Here is an 8,717-nt window from a genome sequence, read left to right on the forward strand (position 1 = left end):
AATTTGTATTACCTATTACTTTTGTTTCATCCATGATAATCTATTAATGTTCCCATATACATAAATCATCAGTATTAAGTTGGCCAGACCTAATACCATGAGAAATGCAACGGTTGACTAACAACATTAATCAATAGACAATCAGAATATGAACTGAAGTATAGTCAGCCCATTACCAAGACTCTAACAGGAACGAACTGCTTTAATACCATAATATAACACCCTAACTTTTAGCACCTCATGATCAAACTAAAAGCTGAGTCGTTACTTATTTCTAAACCTTTTTATTTTATACTATCTTTATTTAATATTGAGCCTTCGTGAATATGAACTAAAATTTTAGCCAAGAAAACAAAGATTCTATACTTTAAACCATTTAATCACAAAAATATATATATCCACGTAGCATTATATATATGACGAGAGGAAAATAAAATCTAACAACTCAAAGACCCTGAAATACAAGTCCTACCCCTCTAAAAACTAAAACAATAAATGACAAGAGGAAAATAAAATCTAACAACTCAACTTGTAAACATAATCTTCTACACTCTTGTAGCTCTGCACTAAACTTTCGCACCTGTAACTGAAAGGGGGGGAGGGGAAATAGGGAGTAAGAACTGGGAAGTTGCTGCACGAAATTGTGATCTCAATGGCTCTAACAACTTGGTACGCACAATTGTAATCTCAACTCTTTTTCACAACTTTGCACAACTAACCAGCAAGTGCACTAGGTCGTCCAAGTAATAAACCTTACGTGAGTAAGGGTCGATCCCCCGGAGATTGTCGGCTTGAAGCAAGCTATGGTCATCTTGTAAATCTCAGTCAGGCGGATTCAAATGGTTATGGAGTTTTGATAATTAAAAGATAAATAAATATAAAATAAAGATAGAGATACTTATGTAATTCATTGGTGGGAATTTCAGATAAATGTATGGAGATACGTTATTCCTTCTGAATATCTGCTTTCCTACTGTCTTCATTCAATCATTCATACTCCTTTCCATGGCAAGTTGTATGTTGGGGGATCACCATTGTCAATGGCTACCATCCATCCTCTCAATGAAAATGGTCCAAATGCGCTGTCACCGCACGGCTAATCATCTGTCGATTCTCACTCATATTGGAATAGGATCCATTGATCCTTTTGCGTCTGTCACCACGCCTAACAGTCATGAGTTTGAAGCTCGTCACAGTCATCCCATCCCAGATCCTACTCGGAATACCACATACAAGGTTTAGAATTTTCGGATCTCAAGAATGTTGCCAATTGGTTCTAGCTTATACCACGAAGACTCTGATCTCAAGGAATTGAAGGCTCTGTTGTCAGGAGAGGCAATCAAACGCATGGATCAGGAATCCAAGAGATACACACTCTAGCTTTCGCAGGTAGAACGGAAGTATTTGTCAGGCACGCATGCATAAGTGAGAATGGTGATGAGTGTCACGGATCATCACATTCATCAGGTTGAGGTGCGAATGAACATCTTAGAATAAAAATAAGCTTGAATTGAATAGAAGAACAATAGTACTTTGCATTAATACTCAAGGAACAGCAGAGCTCCACACCTTAATCTATGGTGTGTAGAAACTCCACCGTTGAAAATACATAAGTGATAATGGTCTAGGCCTGGCCGAGTGGCCAGCCTCCCCACATGGCATATGAATTCGAAAATAGGGAAAAAGACCCCTAATACAATAGTAAAAATTTCTATTTATACTAAACTAGTTACTAGGGTTACAGAAATAAGTAAATGATGCAGAAATCCACTTCCAGGCCCACTTGGTGTGTGTTTGGGCTGAGCATTGAAGCTTTCATGTGTAGAGACTTCTTTTGGGGTTAAACGCCAGTTTGCAGCCTGTTTTGAGCATTTAACTCTAGCTTGTAACCTGTTTTTGGCGTTTAACGCCAGAATAGGGCAGGGAATTGGCGTTTGAACGCCAATTTACGTCATCAAAACTCGAGCAAAGTATGGACTATTATATATTACTGGAAAGCTCTGGATGTCTACTTTTCAACGCAATTGAGAGTGCACCATTTGGGTTTCTGTAGCTCCAAAATTCTATTTCGAGTGCAAGGAGGTCAGAATCCAATAGCATCAGTAGTCCTTCTTCAGCCTCTGAATTAGATTTTTGCTCAGGTCCCTCAATTTCAGCCAGAAAATACCTGAAATCACAGAAAAACACACAAACTCATAGTAAAGTCTAGAAATATGATTTTTTTCATAAAAACTAATAAAAATATACTAAAAATTGACTAAATCATACTAAAAACTACTAAAAGCAATGCCAAAAAGCGTATAAACTATCCGCTTATCAATAGTTCTTAGTAGGTGGTGCACGAAATTGTGATCACTACAACTTCGCACAACTAACCAGCAAGTGCACTGGGTCGTCCAAGTAATACCTTACGCGAGTAAGGGTCGATCCCACGGAGATTGTTGGTATGAAGCAAGCTATGGTCATCTTGTAAATCTTAGTCAGGCAAACTCAAATGTATATGGTGATGAACAAAAATAACACAAAGATAAAGATAGAGATACTTATGTAATTCATTGGTAGGAACTTCAGATAAGCGCATGAAGATGCCTTCCCTTCCGTCTCTCTGCTTTCCTACTGTCTTCATCCAATCCTTCTTACTCCTTTCCATGGCAAGCTCATGTAGGGTTTCACCGTTGTCAGTGGCTACCTCCCATCCTCTCATTGAAAGCGATTGCATATGCCCTGTCACGGTCATAGCGGAATTCATCTGTCGGTTCTCAATCAGGCCGGAATAGAATCCAGTGATTCTTTTGCGTCTGTCACTAACGCCCCGCCCTCAGGAGTTTGAAGCACGTCACAGTCATTCAATCATTGAATCCTACTCAGAATACCACAGACAAGGTTAGACCTTCCGGATTCTCTTGAATGCCGCCATCAGTTCTCGCCTATACCACGAAGATTCCGGTTAAAGAATCCAAGAGATATTCACTAGAGCCTTGTATGCTTGTAGAACAAGAATGGTTGTCAGTCACCTTGTTCATGAGTGAGAATGATGATGAGTGTCACTGATCATCACATTCATCAAGTTGAAGAACAAGTGATATCTTGGACAAAGAACAAGCGGAATTGAATAGAAGAACAATAGTAATTGCATTAATACTCGAGGTACAGCAGAGCTCCACACCTTAATCTATGGTGTGTAGAAACTTCACCGTTGAAAATACATAAGAACAAAGTCTAGGCATGGCCGAATGGCCAGCCTCCCAAAAGAGGGTTCAATCATAAAAACATGATCAAAAGATGAAAATACAATAGTAAAAGGTCCTATATATAGAAAACTAGTAGCCTAGGGTGTACAGAGATGAGTAAATGACATAGAAATCCACTTCCGGGCCCACTTGGTGTGTGCTTGGGCTGAGCAATGAAGCATTTTCGTGTAGAGACTCTTCTTGGAGTTAAACGCCAGCTTTTATGCCAGTTTGGGCGTTTAACTCCCATTTAGGTGCCAGTTCCGGCGTTTAACGCTGGAATTTCTGTAGGTGACTTTGAACGCCGGTTTGGGCCATCAAATCTTGGGCAAAGTATGGACTATCATATATTGCTGGAAAGCCCAGGATGTCTACTTTCCAACGCCGTTGAGAGCGCGCCAATTGGGCTTCTGTAACTCCAGAAAATCCACTTCGAGTGCAGGGAGGTCAGAATCCAACAGCATCTGCAGTCCTTTTCAGTCTCTGGATCAGATTTTTGCTCAGATCCCTCAATTTCAGCCAGAAAATACCTGAAATCACAGAAAAACACACAAACTCATAGTAAAGTCCAGAAAAGTGAATTTTAACTAAAAACTAATAAAAATATAATAAAAACTAACTAAAAGATACTAAAAACATACTAAAAACAATGCCAAAAAGCGTACAAATTATCCGCTCATCACAACACCAAACTTAAATTGTTGCTTGTCCCCAAGCAACTGAAAATCAAATAGGATAAAAAGAAGAGAATATACTATAGACTCCAAATTATCAATGAAACTTAGCTCCAAATTAGATGAGCGGGACTAGTAGCTTTTTGCCTCCAAACAGTTTTGGCATCTCACTTTATCCTTTGAAATTCAGAATGATTGGCTTCTTTAGGAACTCAAAATCCAGATAGTGTTTTTGATTCTCCTAGTTAAGTATGATGATTCTTGAACACAGCTACTTTATGAGTCTTGGCCGTGGCCCAAAGCACTCTGTCTTCCAGTATTACCACCGGATACATACATGCCACAGACACATAATTGGGTGAACCTTTTCAGATTGTGACTCAGCTTTGCTAGAGTCCCCAATTAGAGGTGTCCAGGGTTCTTAAGCACACTCTTTTTGCCTTGGATCACAGCTTTATTTCTTTCTTTTTCTTTTCGTTTTTTCTCCTTCCTTTTTTTTGTATTCACTGCTTTTTCTTGCTTCAAGAATCATTTTTATGATTTTTCAGATCCTCAGTAACATGTCTCCTTTTTCATCATTCTTTCAAGAGCCAACAATTTTAACATTCATGAACAACAAATTCAAAAGACATATGCACTGTTCAAGCATACATTCAGAAAACAAAAAGTATTGTCACCACATCAAACTAATTAAGCTAGTTTTAAAGATGAATTTGAAATCCTGTACTTCTTGTTCTTTTGTAATAAAAACAGTTTTCATTTAAGAAGGGTGATGGATTTCATAGGACATTCATAACTTTAAGGCATAGACACTAAGACACTAATGATCATAAGACACAAACATGGATAAACATAAAGCATAAAATTCGAAAAACAAGAAAGTAAAGAACAAGGAGATTAAAGAACGGGTCCACCTTAGTGATGGCGGCTTGTTCTTCCTCTTGAAGGCCTTATGGAGTGCTTGAGCTCCTCAATGTCTCTTCCTTGTCTTTGTTGCTCCTCTCTCATGATTCTTTGATCTTCTCTAATTTCATGGAGGATGATGGAATGTTCTTTGGTGCTCCACCCTTAGTTGTTCCATGTTGGAACTCAATTCTCCTAGGGAGGTGTTTAGTTGCTCCCAATAGTCTTGTGGAGGAAAGTGCATCCCTTGAGGCATCTCAGGGATCTCTTATTTGCTCCATCCTTTTCTTAGTGATGGGCTTGAGGTCATGCCTTCTCAGTTGAACCGGCTTTGGATGCCATAAATGGTTATGGAAAAATGAAAAGCAATGCTTTTACCACACCAAACTTAAAAGGTTTGCTCGTCCTCGAGCAAAAGAAGAAAGAAGAGAGTAGAAGAAGAAGAAATGAGGAAGAAGGGAATGGCTTTGTGTTTCGGCCATTAGGGGAAGAAGTAGTGTTTAGGGTGTGTGAAAATGAAGGAGTGATGGTGATAGTGGGATTTGAGAGGTGGGGGTTTTTGGGGAAGAGGTATTGAGGTGAATGGGTGAAGAAGAGAGAGGGTGGTGGGGTTGGTGGGGATCCTGTGGGGTCCACAGATCCTGAGGTGTCAAGGAAAAATCATCCCTGCACCAAATGGCAATCAAAATCACGTTTTGTGCCAAATCTGGCGTTAAACGCCGGGCTGGTGCCCATTTCTGGCGTTTAACGCCAGGTTCTTGCCCTTTCCTGGCGTTTAACGCCAGTCTGGTGCCCCTTTCTGGCGTTAAACGCCCAGAATGGTGCCAGACTGGGCGTTAAACGCCCAACTGCTAGCCTCACTGGCGTTTAAACGCCAGTGAGTTCTTCCTCCAGGGTGTGCTGTTTTTCTTCCTGTTTTTCATTCTGTTTTTGCTTTTTCAATTGATTTTGTGACTTCTTATGATCATCAACCTACAAAAAAACATAAAATAACAAAAGAAAATAGATAAAATATAACATTGGGCTGCCTCCCAACAAGCGCTTTCTTTAATGTCAGTAGCTTGACAGAGGGCTCTCATGGAGCCTCACAGACGCTCAGAGCAATGTTGGAACCTCCCAACACCAAACTTAGAGTTTGAATGTGGGGGTTCAACACCAAACTTAGAGTTTGGTTGTGGCCTCCCAACACCAAACTTAGAGTTTGACTGTGGGGGCTCTGTTTGTCTCTGATTTGAGAGAAGCTCTTCATGCTTCTTCTCCATGATGACAGAGGGGTATCCTTGAGCCTTAAACACAAAGGATTCTTCATTCACTTGAATGATCAGTTCACCTCCATCAACATCAATCACAGCCTTTGCTGTGGCTAGGAAGGGTCTGCCAAGGATGATGGATTCATCCATGCACTTCCCAGTCTCTAGGACTATGAAATCAGTAGGGATGTAATGGTCTTCAGCTTTTACCAAAACATTCTCTACAAGTCCATGAGCTTGTTTTCTTGAGTTGTCTGCCATCTCTAGTGAGATTCTTGCAGCTTGTATCTTAAAGATCCCTAGCTTCTCCATTACAGAGAGAGGCATGAGGTTTACACTTGACCCTAAGTCACACAGGGCCTTCTTGAAGGTCATGGTGCCTATGGTACAAGGTATGGAAAACTTCCCAGGATCTTGTCTCTTTTGAGGTAATTTCTGCCTGGACAAGTCATCCAGTTCTTTGGTGAGCAAAGGAGGTTCATCCTCCCAAGTCTCATTTCCAAATAACTTGTCATTTAGCTTCATGATTGCTCCAAGGTATTTAGCAACTTGCTCTTCAGTGACATACTCATCCTCTTCAGAGGAGGAATACTCATCAGAGCTCATGAAAGGCAGAAGTAAGTCCAATGGAATCTCTATGGTCTCATTTTGAGCCTCAGATTCCCATGGTTCCTCATTAGGGAACTCAGAGGAGGCTAGTGCACGCCCATTGAGGTCTTCCTCAGTGGCGTTCACTTCCTCTCCTTCCTCTCCAAATCCGGCCATGTTGATGGCCTTGCACTCTCCTTTTGGATTTTCTTCTGTATTGCTTGGAAGAGTACTTGGAGGGAGTTCAGTAATTTTCTTGCTCAGCTGTCCCACTTGTGCCTCCAAATTCCTAATGGAGGACCTTGTTTCAGTCATGAAACTTTGAGTGGTTTTGATTAGATCAGAGACCATGGTTGCTAAGTCAGAGGGGTTCTGCTTAGAGTTCTCTGTCTGTTGCTGAGAAGATGATGGAAAAGGCTTGCCATTGTTAAACCTGTTTCTTCCACCATTATTGTTGTTGAAACCTTGTTGAGGTCTCTCTTGATTCTTCCATGAGAAATTTGGGTGATTTCTCCATGAAGAATTATAGGTGTTTCCATAGGGTTCTCCTAGGTAATTCACCTCTTCCATTGAAGGGTTCTCAGGATTATAGGCTTCTTCTTCAGATGAAGCATCCTTAGTACTGCTTGGTGCATTTTGCATTCCAGACAGACTTTGAGAAATCAAATTGACTTGTTGAGTCAATATTTTATTCTGAGCAAATATGGCATTCAGAGTATCAATCTCAAGAACTCTTTTTTTCTGACTTGTCCCATTGTTCACAGGATTCCTTTCAGAAGTGTACATGAATTGGTTATTTGCAACCATTTTAATTAGCTCTTGAGCTTCTGTAGGCGTCTTCTTCAGATGAAGAGATCCTCCAGCAAAGCTATCCAAAGACATCTTGGACAGTTCAGAGAGACCATCATAGAAAATACCTATGATGCTCCATTCAGAAAGCATGTCAGATGGACATTTTCTGATTAATTGTTTGTATCTTTCCCAAGCTTCATAGAGGGATTCTCCATCCTTCTGTCTGAAGGTTTGGACTTCCACTCTAAGCTTACTTAATTTTTGAGGTGGAAAGAACTTTGCCAAGAAGGCATTGACTAGCTTTTCCCATGAGTCTAGACTTTCTTTAGGTTGAGAGTTCAACCATATTCTAGCTCTGTCTCTTACAGCAAAAGGGAATAGCATCAGTCTGTAGACCTCAGGGTCAACCCCATTAGTCTTGACTGTGTCACAGATTTGCAAGAACTCAGCTAAAAACTGATGAGGATCTTCCAATGGAAGTCCATGGAACTTGCAATTCTGTTGCACTAGAGAAACTAATTGAGGCTTAAGCTCAAAGTTGTTTGCTCCAATGGCAGGGATAGAGATGCTTCTCCCATAGAAGTTGGGAGTAGGTGCAGTAAAGTCACCCAGCACCTTCCTTGCATTGTTGATATTGTTGTTATTTTCGGCTGCCATGGGTTCTTCTTCTTTGAAGAATTCGGTCAGGTCCTCAACAGAGAGTTGTGCCTTAGCTTCTCTTAGCTTTTGCTTCAAGGTCCTTTCAGGTTCAGGGTCAGCTTCAACAAGAATGCCTTTGTCTTTGTTCCTGCTCATATGAAGGAGAAGAGAACAAGAAAATATGGAATCCTCTATGTCATAGTATAGAGATTCCTTGAGGTGTCAGAGGAAAAGAAAAATGGAAGACAGAGGTAGAAAATTCGAACTTATCAAAGAAGATGGAGTTCAAATTTTGCATTAAAGAATAGTGTTAGTCCATGAATAGAAGGATGTGAGAAGAAGGGAAGTAATTTTCGAAAATTAAGTAAAAGATTTTAAAAACATTTTGAAAAACACTAAGTAATTTTCGAAAATCAAGAGTGGGAAAGAGATCAAGTGATTTTTGAAAAAGATTTTGAAATTAGAAATCAAAAAGATTTGATTGAAAACTATTTTGAAAAAGATGTGGTTAAGAAGATATGATTGGTTTTAAAAAGATGTGATTGAGAAGATATAATAATTTTTAAAAAAAAATATGATTTGAAAACAATTTTAAAAAGATATGATTTGAAAAACATTTTAAAAAGATTTGATTTTAAAAA

The 8,717-nt window shown here is 39.7% G+C and overlaps 1 non-coding gene across 1 annotated transcript; it reads left to right on the plus strand.

Moving 5' to 3' along the window:
- The first annotated feature begins 7,585 nt into the window (after positions 1–7,585).
- On the plus strand, positions 7,586–7,689 carry LOC130952210 (small nucleolar RNA R71). The gene has a single exon (XR_009074391.1). It is a non-coding gene; the product is annotated as a small nucleolar RNA R71 (small nucleolar RNA).
- Positions 7,690–8,717: the final 1,028 nt, after the last annotated feature.

Source organism: Arachis stenosperma, chromosome 9 (genome assembly GCF_014773155.1).
Source record: "Arachis stenosperma cultivar V10309 chromosome 9, arast.V10309.gnm1.PFL2, whole genome shotgun sequence".
Lineage (NCBI taxonomy): Eukaryota > Viridiplantae > Streptophyta > Magnoliopsida > Fabales > Fabaceae > Arachis > Arachis stenosperma.